Source organism: Podarcis bocagei (genome assembly GCF_964188305.1).
Source record: "Podarcis bocagei genome assembly, chromosome: 5".
NCBI classification, from domain to species: domain Eukaryota; kingdom Metazoa; phylum Chordata; class Lepidosauria; order Squamata; family Lacertidae; genus Podarcis; species Podarcis bocagei.
The window spans coordinates 83,934,574-83,955,429 of record NC_138129.1 but is presented as its reverse complement, the minus strand read 5'-3'; the positions used below and the strand labels follow the sequence as shown (position 1 = coordinate 83,955,429).

General features: G+C 42.4%; 1 long non-coding RNA gene across 1 annotated transcript in view; it reads left to right on the top strand.

The window, feature by feature from the left end:
• Positions 1-20,419, top strand: part of LOC308587191 — a 55,908-nt gene extending 35,489 nt beyond the window's left edge. The window contains exon 3 of the long non-coding RNA XR_014008282.1: positions 20,405-20,419. This is a non-coding gene — a long non-coding RNA (uncharacterized lncRNA). The remainder of the gene's footprint in view (positions 1-20,404) is intronic.
• Positions 20,420-20,856: the final 437 nt, after the last annotated feature.

Sequence of the window (20,856 nt, the reverse complement as noted above, 5' to 3'; positions counted from 1 at the left end):
AATTTTTGACAGAGTACATTAATAAAAGCAAATGAAGTACTATCCACTGGAAGGAAAACAAAAACAAAGCATTCTTCCTCCTTTGCTGAAAAATTCTAACAATCCTTAGGAAAGGCTTAACAGATTATTGTTTGATTCTGTAACCCCTCGTAACTGGGAGTGGGGGGAAATAAAAAATAAATGAGTTTTGGACAAAGTGCCCAAACTGCTACTTTACCACAATATCACAACCTATTGTACTGTGCTTGCATCATAATCTGATGTAAATTGGATTCATGTACAACTTGTGGCCAGACTCACACAAATTCTGACCTATCAAATTCAATGCAGCATGCCAGCCAGTGGAGGATGGTAACAGTTTGACTTGGTAGAACTGCAATTTTTAATCTTGATATATTCATCATAATAGGATTTGGACAGCGCTTATTTAGTAGCGTGCACCATTCCTGTGCAGAGAGACTTTCCCCTTTCCTCTCTAATAAAACCAACCCATCAGTTATTCTCTGCACATTTATGTATAGGGAAAGAGCTTCCACATAAGAGGGTCCTGGTATGGTTTTCAGACAACATTGATGCCATACATCCTATTTGGAAATTAAGCCACACCACAGGACATACGTTTTGGAAGTCATGTATTGTTTACACCTAAACATCCACTGCCCAAAAGGCCTAAACACAAAATAACTTCTAAAATGTGAGGGGAACTTGCTTCCAGTTGCATGCGGTTTTCCTTCCCCACAAAATCAATTTAACCATTCATTATCCAAAACACTTGTTTTCTCTAAATTATAGGACAAAGTATTCCAACAAATAAACCAGCAAAAAAATGCCCCATTGATTGTTTCATTGACACAGAGTTCCTCCCACCAGACTAATCACAATCAACCTCTGTTATGTATTTCAGGGAATATCTTCCAAGTTTGAAGGGAGATGTTCCAGGAAGCACGAAGCCCAATTTTTGCATTTTAGAAATTCGCCAACAAACTCACAAAAGGGCAGTGTAGAAATAACAGTGACAGTTTCCCACATTCCTAGGCATTCAAGATACATCCGCTGCGAGGGTAGGCGCTTGTTGGAATCAGGTCCACACACTTTTCTGGAATTAACCCAGATCTTCCTCATCTGTCCTGCCTTACCCAGCTGCTGCTGCAGCAGCTTTTAATGAACGAATGTGGGGAAATGGTTATTGCAGAGTTTGCTGCTACAACAGCCACCCACCATTTCTCCCACCTCCCAAGTCCCCAATTCAAAAAATAAATAAATGCAAGATGATTAAGTAGAAATAGGTATTAATTATAGAAAGAGGCTCTCTGTTGCTTGCTTGGAAAGCCACAAAACAAAGACTAGACATAAAAAAGCAGCTAGTCAAAGTAGGAAACGCTTCCTTTTTGCTTCTCTGACCTTCAGGAAATAGCTCTGAGCATGCTCAGAATCTGTGTGTGATAGGCTAAGTGCTTACACATGGGAATGTTACTGAAGCGGTTCCGACTCTTCCCATATAGTGGCTGTGCTGGGCAGACCTCATGACAACATATGGACTAAGAGCTTTCCACTTCAGGGCTGACTTTCCAGCAGGATTGGTCGCATGTTTTCTCCCCAGCTTAAAGTCACCTGAGAAGAATCTCTTTCACATAGTTATACTTTTTGATTGGTGCAGAGAGCTGATTAGCCAGAAAACAGGCAATGGACAGAAATGCCCCTGTAAATTTGAGGAAGTATAAGATTATGAGAATCAGGAAAATGTGTGGCTTTTGAGATTCTGAGGAGAATTTTTTTTAAAAAAATAATAATATTGCTAGGCAATTTCAGCAGGAGGAGGGCTGTGTCTCCACTGATGCTGCCCATCTATAGAAATCTACTGAGGGCCCAATAAGGCTGTAGTTTTATACTGATTTACTTGGGAGTAAGCCCTACCGAACTCAAATCTAACTTGCTTTCTGAGTAGGCATGGAAAGAGTTGCATTAGAAACCTGATTTTGCCAGGAGATTTTCAAACATGTGGCACTATTCTGGGAGGTGTTTATTTTACCTCAGGTAGGCCGTATTAGTGTTTCTTCACATAATCTCATGTATGGAATCTGTGGCTGAGGAAACCCAACAGCTGCTGAAGGAAGACAATTTTGGCGTCTGAGGGGAGAAAGGTCAAACAGTGTGACTCCTTGATGCTTTAAAAATGTAGTGAACCATTAATTGCCTTCTTATGGCATTCTCAACTACAATACCACAGACAGGACCCTTCATTCTGTTTATTAGGAGGACGGTACCTGGGCAAACCCTTGAGGAAAATGGTGCAGCTTGAGGGGGGGAAAGGAAGGATGTTTTTCCAGAAGAATACACCTCCTTGTTTGTTGCATACACTGTTGATACAAGGCTGGTTTAGCCTGGCCTCATTTTAAATGGACCTCAGGGCATGGTTTGTGAAGGCACATCGTGCTATGCCATTCAAAGTGGATCTAGACTTGGTCATTGCTGGACTGGACACAGGTGTGGACCTCTGTGGAAGAAGGGTGAGGTAGGCATTTAATAAATCAAACAAAAATCCAACACACATTCTTGTAACTTAAGCTTTCTCACTTCTTTTCCAAATGCAGGACAATGAGAAAATTTGCAGTAATACTTAGTGACTACTCCATTGTGTATCATTCTGTCGTATGTGTGCAAACTCTTGCTGCCCCAACATTGAGGATAATGACTTTTTTTAAAAAAACCTTTATGTAGATGAACATAAAGCTTAAGTCAAGAAATAATAACCACAGTGCCTTCTCTGAAGAGATAAAATGTAATATGCCTAACAAAGGTCCTATCTGCAGTGTACATTTAAAGCCGCCTCATAACACTTTACACAGTCATGGCTTCCCCCAAGGAATCCTGGGAAATGTAGCTTGATAAGGTTCCTGAGAGTTGTTAGGTGACCTCTATTCCCCTCAGAGTTACCTCACAGCCTCCAACAATGGAAGCTCTCACCTTCCAATTCTCAGCACCATTAACAAACTACATTTCCCAGGATTCTTTGGGGGAAGCCGGGAGTGTTTAAAGTGGTATAATTCTGCTTTAAAAGTGCCGATGGGGCCAAACACAGGTAATTATATGTATTTATTTTGCTCTGGTTACCATAATTCACACAGCAAAAATATTATTTCATGGTATAGTGAGCAGTTTGAATGGTGGACAGGGATTTGATCCTGTAGAAGAAAACAAAAGGAGAAACCATGATGTTGGACTGACATTGAACAGTATTTCAGGCAAACCTGTCAACCAGAGCAAATGTTTTGGATTGTGGTATTAGTTAGAAAGTTAACCTTGCCCCTTAGGTTTGCTTATTGACCTAGAAACCTCCATTTATTAATTTTTTTAAGTGCAGTCTTACACTTATGAGGTTCGCATTTCTGATTATTACACAGAGCCTTGGGTCACTTGTTGTTGTTTTTCTGGCATGAACTAACTGCCCTGAGACCTCTGGGTATAGGGCGGTATATAAATTCCATAAATATGAATAATAATAAGTCATGCCTCCACTGCCTGTTGCTTTATTATCTGGTCTTTGGTGGAGATGCTGGGATTGAACCGGGGACCTTCTGCATGCAAGGCAGATGCTTTGCCACTGAGCTATGGCCTTTCCACCCTCAAAGATTCCATTCTAAAGGAGCTGAGCATGAACAACTTTTCTTTAGTCAATGGGAGCTTTCGGAGCAGTTCAGGTCATTGGAAGGACAATAATAGCATTGGTGTTTGAATGAATGAAATGAGCTTCCCCTGCTCCCAGCCCTGTTACAGTGCCATCTGCCTCTGGACAAATATTGAGATTCCATCCCGAATGGCCACTAAATTTTTGGAAGCCATTCTGTACTTGGGTGTCCTCGATATTACATTATTTTTCTCTATGTCTTAGAAGCTCCAGTTTTAACATTCATCTCGGACTTGCATGTAGGCTGAACAGAGTTTGATGCACGTCTGGGAAATTTGCCTTTTTGCTCACACAGGGGATGATTCAAGTGTACAGCTGTCACAAACTGTATTCAGGATCTACTTTGTGAATTAACTGTCTGTTGCTGAATTCTCACAATAACAGCCAATTAGGAGCACAAAAGAGAAGTGGCCTTGGGATATGGGCCTTGAGTCAGAAAGACATAGTACAGCCAAAGATCACAGAATAGTAAAACGGAATTTAAAAATATTGTGTGAGTTTTGAGAGTAATATTTTACATTTCTGGTATGTACAGCAGACTCAGATGACATCTGATACAGCTTGGTGAGAGGGCACCAGAATCTAGAATTGGTGGGTCCATAAAGGCAAACCAATGAGTCATTTCTCACTTCCCAAATCATTACGAGTCCCACTTAAATCCTTTGGATGTGACTTGTAAAGAATTTGCAGTGCTATTATGGTCCTACTACTTCAGGCATGTCTCCCATTTCTGCTTAACTGGAGGCCTTGTTAGAGATCTCAAAAGTGTATCCTCAATTTCTTCCTCCCTCCCTGTCTGGAACAAAAACATTTGTCCCTAAGATCAGCTTCCATACTGGGGATTGGAAAATGGTTTAATGTAACACTTGATTGTTTAAAAAGGGATCCAAGGGGGATATTGGAAATTACAATGGGGGGACCCAGTTTTCTGAGTGCATGTTCTGGAAGTTGGGCAAAAGGGGCAGTACAGGATTCTTATTGGTGCACCAACCTCCCCGCTGCACCAAAGATTCCCTGCCTGAGCTGGTTCAGGTCTTGGCGGATGTTCTCCTGGAGACACCTAGTTGGGTTGTCCTAGGGGATTTTAACATTTGCGCCAACACGACCTTACAAGGGGCTGCTCGGGACTTTGTGGAAAGCATGGCCTTCATGGGGCTGTCCATGAATAAGTTTGGCCCAACCCATGCCATAGGCCTGGTGTTCACCTCTATGGATGTGGGTGATCTGACATTAAGTAAAAGTGAAACAAAAGAAGTGCCATGGTCGGATCACTTCCTGGTGCAACTAGACATTTCCATGACCCTTCCCCTCCACAGGGTTATGGGACTGATTTGGATGGTCCACTTAATGGATCCAAATGGTTTCCAGAGAATGGTAGGGGGTGTTTTACCCCATGTTGATGGCCTCTCAGCCGATTTCTTGGTGGCCCGCTAGAATGCGGAGTTAACCAGGGCTATCAACAGTCCAGCTCCAAAGCACCCTCTCCAATATCATGGAACCTGGATGGCCCCGTGGTTTCCCCCAGAGCTGAGGGCGATGAAGCAATTGCTGAAACTGCTAGAGTGCTGGTAGCGGAAAACTCGTTCTGAGTCAGAATGAACATGGGTTAGAGCTCAACGTCGAGCCTACCAAGTGGCGATAACAACAGCAAAGAGGACTTTCTCCAGTTGTCATTGGACTACTGTTCCCTTCAGCTTCAGCCAACATGGCTAGTAGTCAAGGATGTTGGGGGTTGTAGTCCGTCAACATCTAGAGAGCATCACTCAAGTTAACCTCTTTATTGGATGCACAAATCCAAGCTGAATTTCACCAAGCAAGGCTCTCATTTTGCGTCTTAATTTGACACATTTCCCACTGTGCTAAGTCTTCAGAACACTCATCATCATCATAAGAGTTTCACATCATGAATCTATACGGTTTGTTGCCTAATTTTCTGCCCCAACGATGGCTGTGGTGCTGTGTACAGCTACTCGGGAATAAGTCTAACCAAACTCCATGTGATTTAGTTCTGAGTAAATTTGTATACATAGCATCTCTGTTTCTCTCTCTCTGTACAAGCAAAGCTGTACCATCCCGACTTCCCCATCTGTATGTTTTCATCACTTCCAAATCAGCTGTCTGCATGTACAAAGTTGCTTGAATTATTATCTTACCCAGCTGTTTTATTTATATATATTTTTGCATGCTCCTTCTGACAACTTTGTATAGTAGCAATTTGTTTTTTTCTCAAGCAGCCACTCTTTTCAGTGTGACAAATAATGAGCCCTTTGTCAATACATTCCAAGTGCAATAAAGTCCCTGTTGGTGCACTGGGTGATTCTGACGCTGTGCTTCAGCTGGGCTGATTACAGCATTTCAAAATGAGAAAAAAAAACCACAGTTGCTGCTGTAACACTCAGATCTGTGCCTCACGCATGCAATGGCAGGAAACTGAGTTTTAAAAACCCAACCCTGATGCCTTGTTTTAGCTTCGTATTTACTTTTTTTTTTTTTTACATTTTGTCTCCTTCCTGCTACTTTATTCTTCACCCAGTAGCACATTGGGAAAGAATCATGATTACATTTTACTGGGATTTTATATGCCATTAGCAAGCTGAGCTCTAATGAGCAGATAGCCACGAAAGCTCCATATTCGTGACTGCATTTTAATTAATTTACAAAACCTGGTAACAATTATGACCTGTATATTTTAAGAAGGCTGTTAAACTTTACATTTGCCAATTGAGAGTTTTTAAAAAGCTAAGGCAAGGCAGATTTTAACACTAAGTGGTTTCCTTCTTTAAAAAATAATAATAATGAATGTGGAGAAATGCAAGTCAACAAGAACTACATTAATATTTGTTGTCATAAATTGCTAACAGAAAAAAATCGCTTGATTTTTCTATGTTGATAATTAAGTACTATTAATGTTGTTAGGTATTATATTTGAGTCTGTTACATTGTCCCTTGTTTTTGGTTTTGCCATTGGAAGTTGTTACAACAGTCCAGTCTGATAATTGTGTTTTGTTGGGGTTCTGTACCTTAACTTATTGCTTATTTGTTTATTGCACTGGTGGTGGTGAAAATGTGGTTTAGGCAAGCTAGAGTGCCAATAGGAAGAAGCCCTAAGTGCAGGGCAGGTTACCCTCAGGGGACATAATGCATCACTCCAGGCAATTCTTTTTGTTGACTAAGCAATTGGGGTGGACATGAGGGAGCAGTTGCTTCAGAAACCTGACCTCTTACTTTCCAATCAACAAAATGGCTGACATTATCCCTCCCTCTCTCTCTTTTACACAGGTAGGTAGCCGTGTTGGTCTGCCGTAGTCGAAACAAAATTAAAAAATTCCTTCCAGTAGCACCTTAGAGACCAAGCAAGTTTGTTATTGGTACGAGCTTTTGTGTGCATGCACACTTCTTCAAAGTGTGTTCTGAAGAAGTGTGCATGCACACAAAAGCTCATAGCAATAACAAACTTAGTTGGTCTCTAAGGTGCTACTGGAAGGATTTTTATTTATTTTTTTATTCTCTTTTACACAGATAGCTGTCAGTCAATGCCAAGAGAGGATGGAAGGAAACTTGGGACTAGCTATTCCCTTCTCCCTGAAACCTCTCCAATAAGAAACCCAGGCCTTCCTATACATGCTATTTATTCCTTCTCCTTGCAGATGGGTTAGGGTAGCAAATTACACATCACCAAAAAGGAGGGTGCCCCCCAAAAAGAGGGCAGTAGAGGACACAGCATCAGATTTGTATAGGCTCATTTATAAAACAGATGTAAATTTTGGTGCTCAGGATGGTGTATAGGGTACCCCACCCATTTTATCCTAATGGGCTGAGAGATTGTGTGTGGTCCAAAGTCATGGCTGAGTGGGGATTTGACTCCAGTCTCCCAAGTCCTGGTCCAGCATTCTCAGCACCATTCCACAATGAAATAGAAATAAAATGCCCTGTCCATTATGGGGGAAACTGAGACGAGGCAGTGGGTGTGCATGCTGAGTTTGCTAATTGTTGATTGCCACAAATTCAAGGTCCCCGTGCTCCCTCCTTAAACTGGAAGGCCTTTCAAACAGGTTGACTCCTTCAAATACGGAACTGTCTGGTGCAAAGTAGAACACTTGGCAACTCTAACATGGAGCTGGTGCCCCCAAAAGCAACGTACCACTTATTGAGGTGTGGGCTGGACCACTGTTGGATTCAGCAGCACCCCCACCCCCACCCCACTGATATGACAAGAGTTTCTGCCCTCTATGGAAAGAGAGCAGAATTGCAGCCTAAAAGGTTCTCAAGGAGATTTGGAACATTTCATAACTCATGCCTATTTGCTTACTATGCTGCATAAAGGGATGCTGGAAACTACATTGGGTGAGAGGGGTTACAAAGGCAGATGAAGGGGGTGGGGAAGTATGTCAGTCCTCCAAATCTTGAGTTTCCTGAAGTCGTTTTTGTTTTTATGTATGGAAGTTTACAAGCAGAGTGACATATTTTTAGCAACAGCATACAGCATTGCCAAAAAAGTATAGAGAGCAGCTTCCAAGTAGATGAAAATAAGCTGCTCAGCCCTTTGATGTGACTTCACTGCACACAAAACATACAGATAAAAGGCTCTCTTACTGTTTATTATGGAATTAGTTGGGCAAAAATTAGAAACCCTTGGGATATACTCAGATCTTTGCCAAACTGTAGCTCGTCAATCCTTTCTTTTTTTTACAGTAGGAAGAGATTCAGCAAAGAGATTTAGAGCTGACAGGTTCCACCATTGTGTACAAAAGATCTCTCTACAGTAATAGGCCTAAGACTCCTTTTGGGCATGTACTTTCTAATTCCCATTGAAGGTTCTAAGTTAAAATACAAACCAGGAACCATTGCTTAGACCTCTTAAAACATGTTTGATGGTTCCTACCACTCTTGCTTCTGTGGTTCCTCTTATGCTGGTAAAGCAACACCCGAAGCAGCCTTCTTCCATTTTGGGACCCCAGCAGCAGCAGCAGATGGCAAGGTGGGGCTGCCACTTATCCGACTTCCCTCCAGATGTGTCACTGGCAGCATACTGGGGTGGAGAGGAGGAAGTGGATGTGGCAGCCAGGTTGGAGTGGTGCAAATGCACTGGCAGAGCCCTTCCAGGGCACTTGCTAGCACATTTACACTGCACCAACCTCACTTGCTGCCATGACGCCTCCTCAAAATTGTTGCGTTCCTGTAGGACTGAAAATGAAAATGAGATAGCACTTCTCCATTTTAACTCCAGGGGGGGGGGGAATCTTTTGATAAAGGTTATCTCCATCAAAACAAAAACACAACCAAACAAGCAATAGAACTTACTTCAGAGAAAATATATTTCTCCACCACTCAAGTTTAGATTTTCTGAAGACCTGTTGTGTGCTTCAGCTTTCTGAAGTACAGTGGGTGCTGGGTAGGCATATGATCTAAACCCTTTTTGATGATGGCACTCCAACTATGCAACTGAAATATACTCAGAGTTGAGAGTGGATTTCATGCTCTTTATTCAGCTCATAGTGGTGAGGAGGAAATGGATGTTCCCCTAAAGTATCTGCTTTATATACATTATTTACACAATGGGCTGCACGTGATTGGCTAATTCCGGAATTCTCCTGTAGGCCAATCAGGTTGTGGATTCACTTCCATCTGGAGCTGGATTGGGTGGCTCCTGCAGATCAATCATACTGCTGCATTGTTCTAGGACCAATCAGACTGCTGCATTTTGGATCCTATTGTTCTAGGACCAATCAGACTGCTGCATTTTGGATCCTATTCAACTCTGTACATAACAGCAACTTTGTTCAGGAAGGCTCACCTGATCATTTTGCGGGTTGGTTAGAACTGTTCTCCAGGGTAAATGCCTTTACCTGTTGTTTTTACTGATAGTGAAGTTTTTGCTCTGTTTATAGCTCTTGCCTTGTGCCCTCCCCCCGCCAATCATGAATGTTTAGGATTTGTCAAGAGTTGTATGCTCTACTGACATGAAAATTCAATCAACAACCTTTCGCTTTTTAAAACTTCTTTTTGATCCCCATAGCAAAATAGCTTTCTGAGAAGTAGTTTAGCACTTATAACCATACTTGTGAAAGGAACAGAATTGTAGGTTAAAATATCAAACACAACATGTGTTTGTGGGATTACCAGAGAGGTAGCAAATGCAGGGTGGTCCACGTGCCCATGCACTCTGGGGGTCTCGCTGCCATTGAAACATTGAAATGTACCTTATAAATACATGGTATTTGGACCACCCTGTATATTCTATGGCACTTAATTGTTTCCTATTCCACACTCAAGCGAGTGAAACATGATTCTCAGTAATCTCTCTGACACCAGGCATACAGGATCTGCAGTTCATGATGGTGCAAGTATTTTACTGCATGGAGGTTGGTTGATATTAGAAGAATCCTACATGCATGAAACATCTGCAGGCGTGAATAATAACCAAAGTACCCTTGCTTATAGAAAGCTAAAGGGCAGTCTTCTTTTTTTGAAACCTTTTTGTGCATATGCATCTTATTGGCATATTTTGTACATGCAGATGTAACAAAAATGAAACAGACCAAAACCCTAATTATTTGGAGCTTTTTCCCTCCCCAAAGGGAGCACTTCGGTGCCCTTTTCCTAAGCTATTTGTTTTGTTGGGGTTGACATGCTATTTTAGTTCTCCTTGTTTTATCTGACATTACTTGCTTAATAAAGCTTTTTAACCCGCCTTTACAATGTAGTGCCACAGTGATGCACAAATATTTCAGCATAGTATAAAAATCAACATTACCAGTAGCGTACATCACATACAACACAGGCATGTTATATTTCTGTTGGATAGCAAACATTGCTGAAATGTTTTTAAATTCGCCAAAGCCTCATGGGGAAGTTGAACTCCCCGAAATGTCCTACTGGATGGCACAGCAGGTGTCAGAGAAGAAACATCTCATTATCACCCAGGCTTAGGCCTGATTGTGCCATTTCAGAGACAGGAAATGCTGCGTACTTGTCTGTGATTCTGAAATTTAGATGTAGTGCCCCTCCCCCCCCCTTCAAGCCACCAAATTATTTTAAGTTTGTTTATTTCAATGTGCTGGTATGGGTAGAAAGTTTGACAGGCACCGGGATTCAAATCTGTGCAAAGCATATTGAGTGACCTAGGACTACCTCTCAGCGTAATCTGTCTCAGCCTATACTACCTCACACAGTTGTTGTGAAGATAAAGGAGAGAAGGAGACCCTTTGCTCCTTGGAGGAAGATTAGGATAAAAACTTAATATCCACCGATATTAAGGAGAATAATTGCCTGTCTCAAAAATGGAAGCAGGGGCATTTCTGTACATTAAGGATGCAGTCAGAATATCTGTGAAACGCCCACATTTTGTGTTAAGGTCTCGAGAAGAAAAGCTTAAGAGGAAAGCTGTAAGGTTAAAAGGATGCTGTTCAGTGGTGTGGAATGAGATAGTTACTTGAAAGAAAGTCTGGATGGTATCCCTTTGTAATATTGTGTTTATATTTACATTGTATAGAATATTGGTATTGGTATCCGTTACTGTATAATAGAAAAGCATTTGTTTACATTCCTCAATAGCATTTAAACACACTTCTAAAAGTTACGCTTTTAATTGTAATTGGAAAATGCTACTTTGGAAATATTACATGTCTATCCTCTATTTAAAAAAATAAAAACTTCCCCTATTTGAATGTAGGTTATAAATTCCAAGAATTTCCCTCCTTTGCCAAAGTCCTTTTCGTGCAGCACATCTAACATAGAAACATGTGTCAGGATGCATAATGTTTCAATTACATACCCTGCAGCAATGTTCTCTCTGCAAGGAAAAAAAAATCTAAATTGTAGATTCAATGGTAGATTTACTTTTTCTTCCTTTCCTTTGTGCTTTGTCATTAACTGGTTGTCTTGTTCTAATTTTTTAAGACTAGAGCCTTCATACATATGAGTAGACAAGCAGGAGGGAGTATGTCTATGTACTGGGGGGAAATGTGTTAGGTCTATGGCAAGACCATGGGGCTCTTTTCTGAAAGAGCATGGACGATATCTAACATTAGTCATATTCAGAGTAGTCCCATGGGTCTAAATCAATGGGCTGAGTTCAACACGGTTAACTCTTCAAGCGGAAATACATTTGATCACAAAATGAAACTTCCCCTCCCTCTCCTCTGTCCGTGCCACCCCTCAAATCTGCTCCAGAGGGTTGAGGGACCTCCTAGAGTAGATGCAGGTAATAAATGGGGGGAGAAGAGTGGGGAGTTAGGTTGTGCAAGCAGAAGTCATTGCACTTATTAAATGACTTGCTTGGATACAACCCAGTAAACTTAAGTAACTTCAGTCCATTGATTAAAATGGATCTGCTCTGAGCAGCAGTGGAGCGTATGCCCGCCCTGCCCAGGGCAGGCTTGCTCCTGAGAGGGGCGTGGAGGGTGCCCTCCCAGGTGCTGACTAGCCATTCGGGTGTCCAGAGAGGTGCACATGCCCTGAAGCCGAGGGCGGAGGAAGCCGTCCATGGCGGACATTTGGCACACCACCTGCCCGCAACTCCTAAGCCTCCCTCAAGCTGTCAAAACGGGGGGGGGTAGGCTTCGGAGTCGCAGGTGGGTGGCGCGCCGAATGTCACCCCCCTCAGTGAGGGCACATGGGGCGGTCCGCCCACCCGCCCCCCGTTCCTACGCCCCTGGCTCTGAGTGTAACTTAGGTTAATAGCACCCTGTGTCTAAAACATCATCCCGTTTTCAGTGCTTGGGAACATATTCATGTTGTTTCAGTGCTGCTCTCCCTGTGCCATTTTATTACTTGGTCCTAATACTTGGTGCAACTGGACTTCTCTGCGACCCATCCCCTCTGCAGGGAGGTGGGACCAATTCGGATGGTCCGCCCCCGCCACTTAATGGATCCAAATGGTTTCCAGAGAGTGGTAGGGGATGCTTTATCCCATGTTGATGGCCTTTCAGCCGATTCCCTGGTGGCCCGCTGGAATGTGGAGTTAACCAGGGCTATTGACTGTTTGGCTCCGAAGCGCCCTCTCCGATTGCATGGAGCCCGGACAGCCCCGTGGTTTTCCACGGATCTGAGGGCAATGAAACAATCGTTGAGACGGCTAGAGCGCCGGTGGCGGATAACTCATTCCGAATCTGACCGGACACAGGTTAGAGCTCAACGTCGAGCCTACCAAGTGGCGATAGCGACGGCGAAGAAGAATTTCTTCACCGCCTCTATTGCATCTGCAGAAAACAGCAGCAGGATACTTTTTCAGGTGGTTCACAATTTAGCGGAACCACCTGCAACATCGGGGCCCAGTACGGGCCACATGTTCTCCTGCAATGATTTTGCAAAGTTTTTTGCAGATAAAATCGCCCAGATTCGGGAAGAAGTAGACTCCACCGTGGGAGCAGGGCCGGGGCGGGAGAGTGCTAGAGTTCTGTCTAGTCAAGTTGAGTGGGATCAATTTCAATCTGTTACCTCCGAGGATGTGGACAGGCTGCTTGGACGAGTGAAACCAACCACCTGTCTCCTGGATCCTTGCCCATCCTGGCTTATAAAAGCTAGCCGGGAAGGACTGGGCGATGGGCTTTGTGGGGTGGTGAATGCTTCCCTCCGTGAGGGAGCCTTCCCAGACCCGCTGAAAGAGGCGGTTATTAAACCGCTTCTTAAAAAACCATCTTTAGATGCAGCCACGATGGCCAACTATCGCCCAGTCTCAAATCTTCCATTCCTGGGCAAGGTGATTGAGCGAGTGGTTGCTGAACAACTCCAGGCACGCCTGGAAGAAGCGGACCATTTGGATCCCTTCCAGTCGGGATTCAGGCCTCATCATGGGACTGAAACTGCCTTGGTCGCACTGGTTGATGATCTCCGGCGGGCTAGGGACAAAGGTGAGAGCTGTTTCCTAGTTCTGCTGGATCTCTCAGCGGCGTTTGATACCATCGACCATAGCATCCTTCTGGACCGTCTTGAGGGGCTGGGAGCTGGGGGCACTGTTATACAGTGGTTCCGCTCCTTCCTCCTGGGCCGTGTTCAGAAAGTGGTGGTGGGGGATGAGTGTTCAGACCCTTGGGCCCTCACTTGTGGGGTGCCTCAGGGTTCTGTCCTCTCCCCCATGCTTTTTAACATCTATATGAAGCCGCTGGGAGAGATCATCAGGAGGTTTGGGCTGGGTGTTCATCAGTATGCGGATGACACCCAGCTCTACCTCTCTTTTAAATCAGAACCAGTGAAGGCGGTGAAGGTCCTGTGTGAGTGTCTGGAGGCGGTTGGAGGATGGATGGCGGCTAACAGATTGAGGTTGAATCCTGACAAGACAGAAGTACTGTTTTTGGGGGACAGGAGGCGGGCAGGTGTGGAGGATTCCCTGGTCCTGAATGGGGTAACTGTGCCCCTGAAGGACCAGGTGCGCAGCCTGGGAGTCATTTTGGACTCACAGCTGTCCATGGAGGCACAGGTCAAATCTGTGTCCAGGGCAGCTGTTTACCAGCTCCATCTGGTACGTAGGCTGAGACCCTATCTGCCTGCGGACTGTCTCGCCAGAGTGGTGCATGCTCTGGTTATCTCCCGCTTGGACTACTGCAATGCGCTCTACGTGGGGCTACCTTTGAAGGTGACGCGGAAACTACAACTAATCCAGAATGCGGCAGCTAGACTGGTGACTGGGAGCGGCCGCCGAGACCATATAACACCGGTCTTGAAAGACCTGCATTGGCTCCCAGTACGTTTCCGAGCACAATTCAAAGTGTTGGTGCTGACCTTTAAAGCCCTAAACGGCCTCGGTCCAGTATACCTGAAGGAGCGTCTCCACCCCCATCAGTCTGCCCGGACGCTGAGGTCCAGCGCCGAGGGCCTTCTGGCGGTTCCCTCACTGCGAGAAGCAAAGCTACAGGGAACCAGGCAGAGGGCCTTCTCGGTAGTGGCGCCCGCCCTGTGGAACGCCCTTCCAGCAGATGTCAAAGCGATAAACAACTATCTGACATTCAGGAGACATCTTAAGGCAGCCCTGTTCAGGGAAGTTTTTAACGTGTGACATTTTACTGTATTTTTGGTTTTTATGGAAGCCGCCCAGAGTGGCTGGGGAGGCCCAGCCAGATGGGCGGGGTATAAATAATAAATTATTATTATTATTATTATTATTATTATTATTATTATTATTCATAATAGGGACGCAGGTGGCGCTGTGAGTTAAACCACAGAGCCTAGGAATTGCTGATCAGAAGGTCAGCAGTTCGAATCCCTGTGACGGGGTGAGCGCCCATTGCTCAGTCCCTGCTCCTGCCAACCTAGCAGTTCGAAAGCACGTCAAAGTGCAAGTAGATAAATAGGTACCGCTCTGGCGGGAAGGTAAACAGCGTTTCCGTGCACTGCTCTGGTTCGCCAGAAGCAGATTAGTCATGCTGGCCACATGACCCGGAATAAAGCAAGATGAGCGCCGCAACCCCAGAGTTGGTCACAACTGGACCTATTGGTCAGAGGTCCCTTTACCTTTACCTTTAATATTCATAAGCCTTATTTCCCCATGCCACTATTTACCTTGGTTGACTGTGTGCCAGCTCACATTATTTTGCTAGCATCACACTACACTTATGATGATGTCACAGATGCTCCTAATTATTATTTTTTTAAAACAACAACAACCAGCCACTTCTTCCTAATGGATTCAAGGTCAGTGCGGGTGAATTGAGGTATCTAACAAAAAGTAGTTTATGTAATATAATTTCTGAGCTTTCCTGTAACTACAGATAATCAAATGTGCTTCCACGTGTGAAGGTGTTGCCTAACAGTTTCAAAGAAACCTCATGACATGAAAGTAATACATCATCATCATCATTATAATTTAAGTTTTCATTACTCCTGAGAATCCTATTGTAGTTTCAAAAGTCCTGCTTACAGCAGGAAAACATACACAACTGCAACATAAGTAGTCATAAACAAGAAATATAGCATAACAACACACAACCAAACTGAATCATTTCCACATAAATCACAAGAACTAAAATAAAGATACAAAAAGCAGGGGGAAACCCAAACAACACCCCAGCCCATGAGTCTGTTTGGCAGCCTCCGCTTTTGCAGCTGAAGTGAGTAATGCCCCCCTCCTCCCAGGCCAGGTGGAAAAGGCCTGCAAGGCAGGGTGCAGGTCTCCCAGGACTCAGAGCTAAGATAGTCTCAGTAGCCTGTTTGATGTAATGTGAATCTGTAAATAATGTAGTGAATAAACTGAAGTAAGAAGTTATGGTAACAAGGGACTGCATTTCATTAAAACATTAAGAGTTCAATCCAGTTCACTCTGGATACAGAGAAAGCCCTGAAGATATAACTGATCATCTCCTCCAGCATAAATCATGATCGTGAACTGGCACATTAGATTTTGCCTAGCCATGGAGATTAGGCTCAAAATTCAAATAAGATTATCTGTCTATTGTTGTGACTTCATTCCATACTGATGGGAATATGACAGAAAAAGTTTAGCTTTGTTTTCTTTTAATTAAAATTAACATCAGGCACCAACCTCACCCTGAATTCCCAAAGTAATGGATAGGATTTTAAGCCAGTGGTCTCCACTGCCTTCAGTAAGCATAGTATAGCCCTTGTACATGCCTGTGAATTGTTCTTGATGCTTTTGATGAATGTAGTCAAGACAAGATCTGATTGTCCTGCCAAGTCAATGTCAAAACAGGCCTGTTTTCCTGCAACTCAGTCTCTTTTCAGCACACATTTACACAAAAGTTATAGATCATAAAATTCCTTTTTTACTTATTTTTATCTCCATACATTTTTCCTTTTTTTGTAGCAGACACCATAGTTCTTCTAGGGCAAAAGATACGGCTTGCAATATATGCTACCAGCTCTGTGACTAATTTGCTGGAATATCACAAACTCCTGCCCTTTCCTTTCTTTCCTTTTCCAAGTCAGAATGTTTACTGAATTGTTGCAAAGCATAAAAGGTTTACTTTACAACCACTTAGTTTTCAAAGTGGTAGATTAATAGAGATTTCCAGTATCTAAAAATCTGATGAGCTGTTTGTTGTATCTTTAATGCCCTAGTGCCTTCCCAGTAGGGATCGATTGATTTATTTCATTAAAATTATATACCACTGATAGTAAAAAGGCTGAAAACACACACACACTTCATTGGGAGATGGGGTAGAAATTCAGTTTGGTTTAGATTTTAATGGGAATCCTATCTAATTCACACTATTCCAAAACAACATGCAACCTAATGTTATCTTTTGCAAGTCACACTTTTATGAATTTTGTGGTGCAGTTCATCATCCGAATCATATGTTCAAAAAATGTGTATATTAGGAGGAAGTGTGTGTAAGGATGTATATATTAGTGAAACTATTAATGAAACTCATTATATTACCCCCCAAAAATGGCTTTCAAAAAACGAGAATGTCGGGCAACATTGCATACACAAGATTTGTATATAAGGAGAAATTCCCACTAAAATGCTGGTATATTTTCATAACATCTTAAAAAATTAAAATGATGGGGAAATAGAGAGAACTGAAGTTAAGACTGTGAAAATGAACAAATGGGATAAATTGACAGACTCATCCCTCCCTATTTCCCAGTTCCTTTTTTTCAGATAGTTGACATTTATCAATTGAACTGCAAAATCACAGGGAATTCAGAACCATTCAATAACTGCTGAGGGGTAGAGTTGGGTACAATATTAGTGCTGTTGGTGTGAGGCGAGCAGGAGCTTAGCTCATTTGACAGGGAGTACAACAGAGCCAAGAGGGAGAAAGATCCTTTCTTGTGTTGGTAGGCTGATAAGAGGGAGAAAATCTCATGCAGGAGTTAGATACAGGAGGTGTTTTGGGAACGGGGTGATTGCCTTGGGGACCTGAATGGTTCAGCAAACTGGATTTCACATTCTGGTTTAAAATAATCAGCAGGACCCTAATATAATATTCATGGCCTAAGACCCTCGTACCTATGGGACCGCCTCTCCTGGTATGCCCCATGGAGGACCTTAAGGTCCATAAATAGAAAACACCCTAGAGGTCCCGGGCCCTAAGGAAGTTAGATTAGCCTCAACCAGAGCCAGGGCCTTCTCAACACTGGCTCTGGCCTGGTGCAATGCTCTGTCTCATGAGACCAGGGCCCTGCGGTATCTGATTTCTTTCCGCAGGGCCTGTAAGACAGAGCTGTTCTGCCTGGCCTTTGGCTTAGAATCAGTTTGATTCCCTCCCCCTCTTTCTTTTTTCCTTTCTCCTCCTGTGAAGAGGCTGCATCCTAATGTTTTAATGTTGTATTTTAATCTTGTTTTTTAAATTGTATTTTAATCAACTTGTTTTTATTATTGGTTGTTAGCCGCCCTGAGCCAGGTCTTGGCTGGGGAGGGCAGGGTATAAATAATTTTTTTATTATTATTTATTATTATAAAGAAAATTCATCTGAAAGAGATACTGGAACTTCTGCTTTGTGGAGTGAAAACCTGTCTTCATCTATGGAAGTCTTCCTGTTGGCTTCACCGGGGCAGAATGAGGCATTTGGGTGAACGGTTATGTGGTACTGAGTCCCAGCAGTGCAGATGAGATCACAGTGTCAAACTTTGCCCCATCTGTCCCTTCCAGCTGAACGTTTCCCTGCCTCTTCCTGGAGCTGCTCAGAGCATCTGACGTCAATGCCAAAAAAGGAGTTGCATGTGGCTGACAGATTTTCTTAAAGGATAAGTGACTCATAAGGGTGTTGGGGGATACAGCCTAAAGAAGCTGGTACAAACTTAGAAATGTATGGAGACAAGTTGTGAGCAATTTCAGACCGTGTTCCTTTGCCGTGTTGCAATAATCACTGCAATTAGCCCAGTGATTGATAAAGGTTCTGATGTCTGGAGCGACCCAATTCAATCATGTAGCGAATTCTAGGAGCAGCAAAAGATTGTTGTGTGAATCCCAGTAAAGACCAAGTAGCAAACATATAATTTGCTTCCTTTGAAGAGGAAGCACCTGCTGTTCCTTTTGATATTCTGGAAAAGACAGCTAGTAGTAAATCCATTTAAGATGTAGATCAGTTTGTTCTGTATGTGTCACTATACCAGTGGAATAGACTAGGGGAAACCTTTAAATTTCTATCCGTGGGCCTTTCTGTGAATATTCAAGACATTTTTCTCCGAAAGCTGATACATAATTTTCTGCAGTTTTCACTTATTATTGTACACTGTTGTTGCATGTGTCAGCCCAAATCAATGTTGCACATTTGACGGGACTGTGTGACAAACTACTTTCCCCTTTCCTGGCAGTTCCAACATACCTATGTGCCACCCTGTGCTATATCTTAACTAGGGCACTTACCCATATATGGAAATTTGCAGTTTCCACAGAAGGTATGGAAGATCACAGCTACTTGCAGCATCCTAGAATCACCTGGGCACAGGTCCTTTTGGTCGGGTTTCAAAAAGTGAACACTTAAGAGATGCAGAAAAATAATGCTCTGAAGGCCATTTTCCCATCTGCTGCCCTCGGTATTTTGAGTACAAAATACATGAGTATCACAGCAGTTCTGAATAAGGCATCCGTTGCTTTAAAAATTAAGTATCTCTTCAGACTGCTCAAAAACAGCTATCAGGGAAAGAAAAGAATTATTATGCCACATCACAGTCGATGCAAAACTCAAGTATTTTATATTAAGATCACAGAAAGCTCAAGCTACCTTATACCAGGTGAGACTACACAGACAGTGCCTCTTCCAAGCCCCCAGATTTATCCCTTGCTAACTTGACCGTTTTAACTAGAAATGCCAGGGACTGAATCGAATCTTTTGCATGCAGGGCACTGTGTTGTGCCATTACCCAAGTACAATATATGAAGAGTGAAGCAGCCATAAAATGGATTATTATATTTCTGTATAGAAAACAATCATTTGGAAAATATCAGATAAAACATATACCATAAACAGGCCAATAATGGTACAATATGATTGTGAAAGATTCTTGCAGACAACTTGGATGATCAGCCTACCATAGATTGCATTAATCGTATCTTATAACAGTCACAATTTTAAGGGGGCAGGGTAGTCAAAACTATTAATAAAAAATATTAAAAGTAAACTACTTTTCTTTCCAGATATATTATCTTTTGGGTTTTTTTGAAAGTGGTTGTTTCATATGAGATGAAAATCTTGTTTTCAACATTTTAAAAATTAAAAAAAATATCTGTTTCTAAATTATAAATTAATGAAAGTTATAAGTTATGGTGCTTTTTTCAAGAAGGCTTTTTTTTTTGTCAGAAGGGGAGAGGCCCGTTTTTGAGCAAACCTGATTCAAATTTAATGCTATTTTATTTTTTATCCTTTTGCTACTGCTCACTGAGCAATATAGTCCATAAACATTATTGGATGAACTGCCTTTGTAAATATTTGCCCTTGTCTTTTAACAATTGTCTTTAGGTTACATTGGGGCTTTCTAGGTCGCTTGCCTCTTCTGCTCAGTTAAGAATGTAATGAAATAAGGCATTCACAAACATATTTACAGTGTGTTTCCTTTAGAAGGGAAGAAAGCACCCACAATATATATATATTTAAAGGGCAACAAAATCACATGACTCTCATTTGAAAAATACTTAAGAATATTTTCCCCCGATTTGAAATCTTAAAAACAATCCTGAAGCAAAAAAAAGTTTTAAAATGATAATTTACTTTTGGACAAAATGCTTTACTAATTAACCCGTTTTAGTTGCCATGTCCCCCTTTTATCCCATGGTGCTCTTCTCTTGCCATTTATATGCTCTATTTCACTCCTTTCAGAAAACAAGACGCCACAGATATTTTCAAGCCATCTCTTGCATGTTACCCATCGTGTACCACGAGAGACGTGATGACAGGTAATGGAAAACTACCATTCTCTTCTTTTTGAAGGAAATATGTTTTCCAGCACAGAATAATGATCTTCTAAGTAAAAACCATATAGCAGCCAATATATAACCACCAACATATAATTTGATTTACAATGTGGCAGAAAAAGGATTTTGAAAATCAGTTTAAAAAAAACTAAAGATCCATCAGGTTGTGGTTAACAAAAGTTACTGATAAAATAGTGCTTCTTTTCTCTGACTTTTTAACTTTTCAAAACATTTGTATCAATATGTGCCTCTCACAACTAACCTCCCAATAACAGTTAGCTGGTCAGTGAATTATGCTCCCGTTTCGTCAGCCAGAGTTTTGTATGAAATTGAGATACAGGACAATACAACACCTAT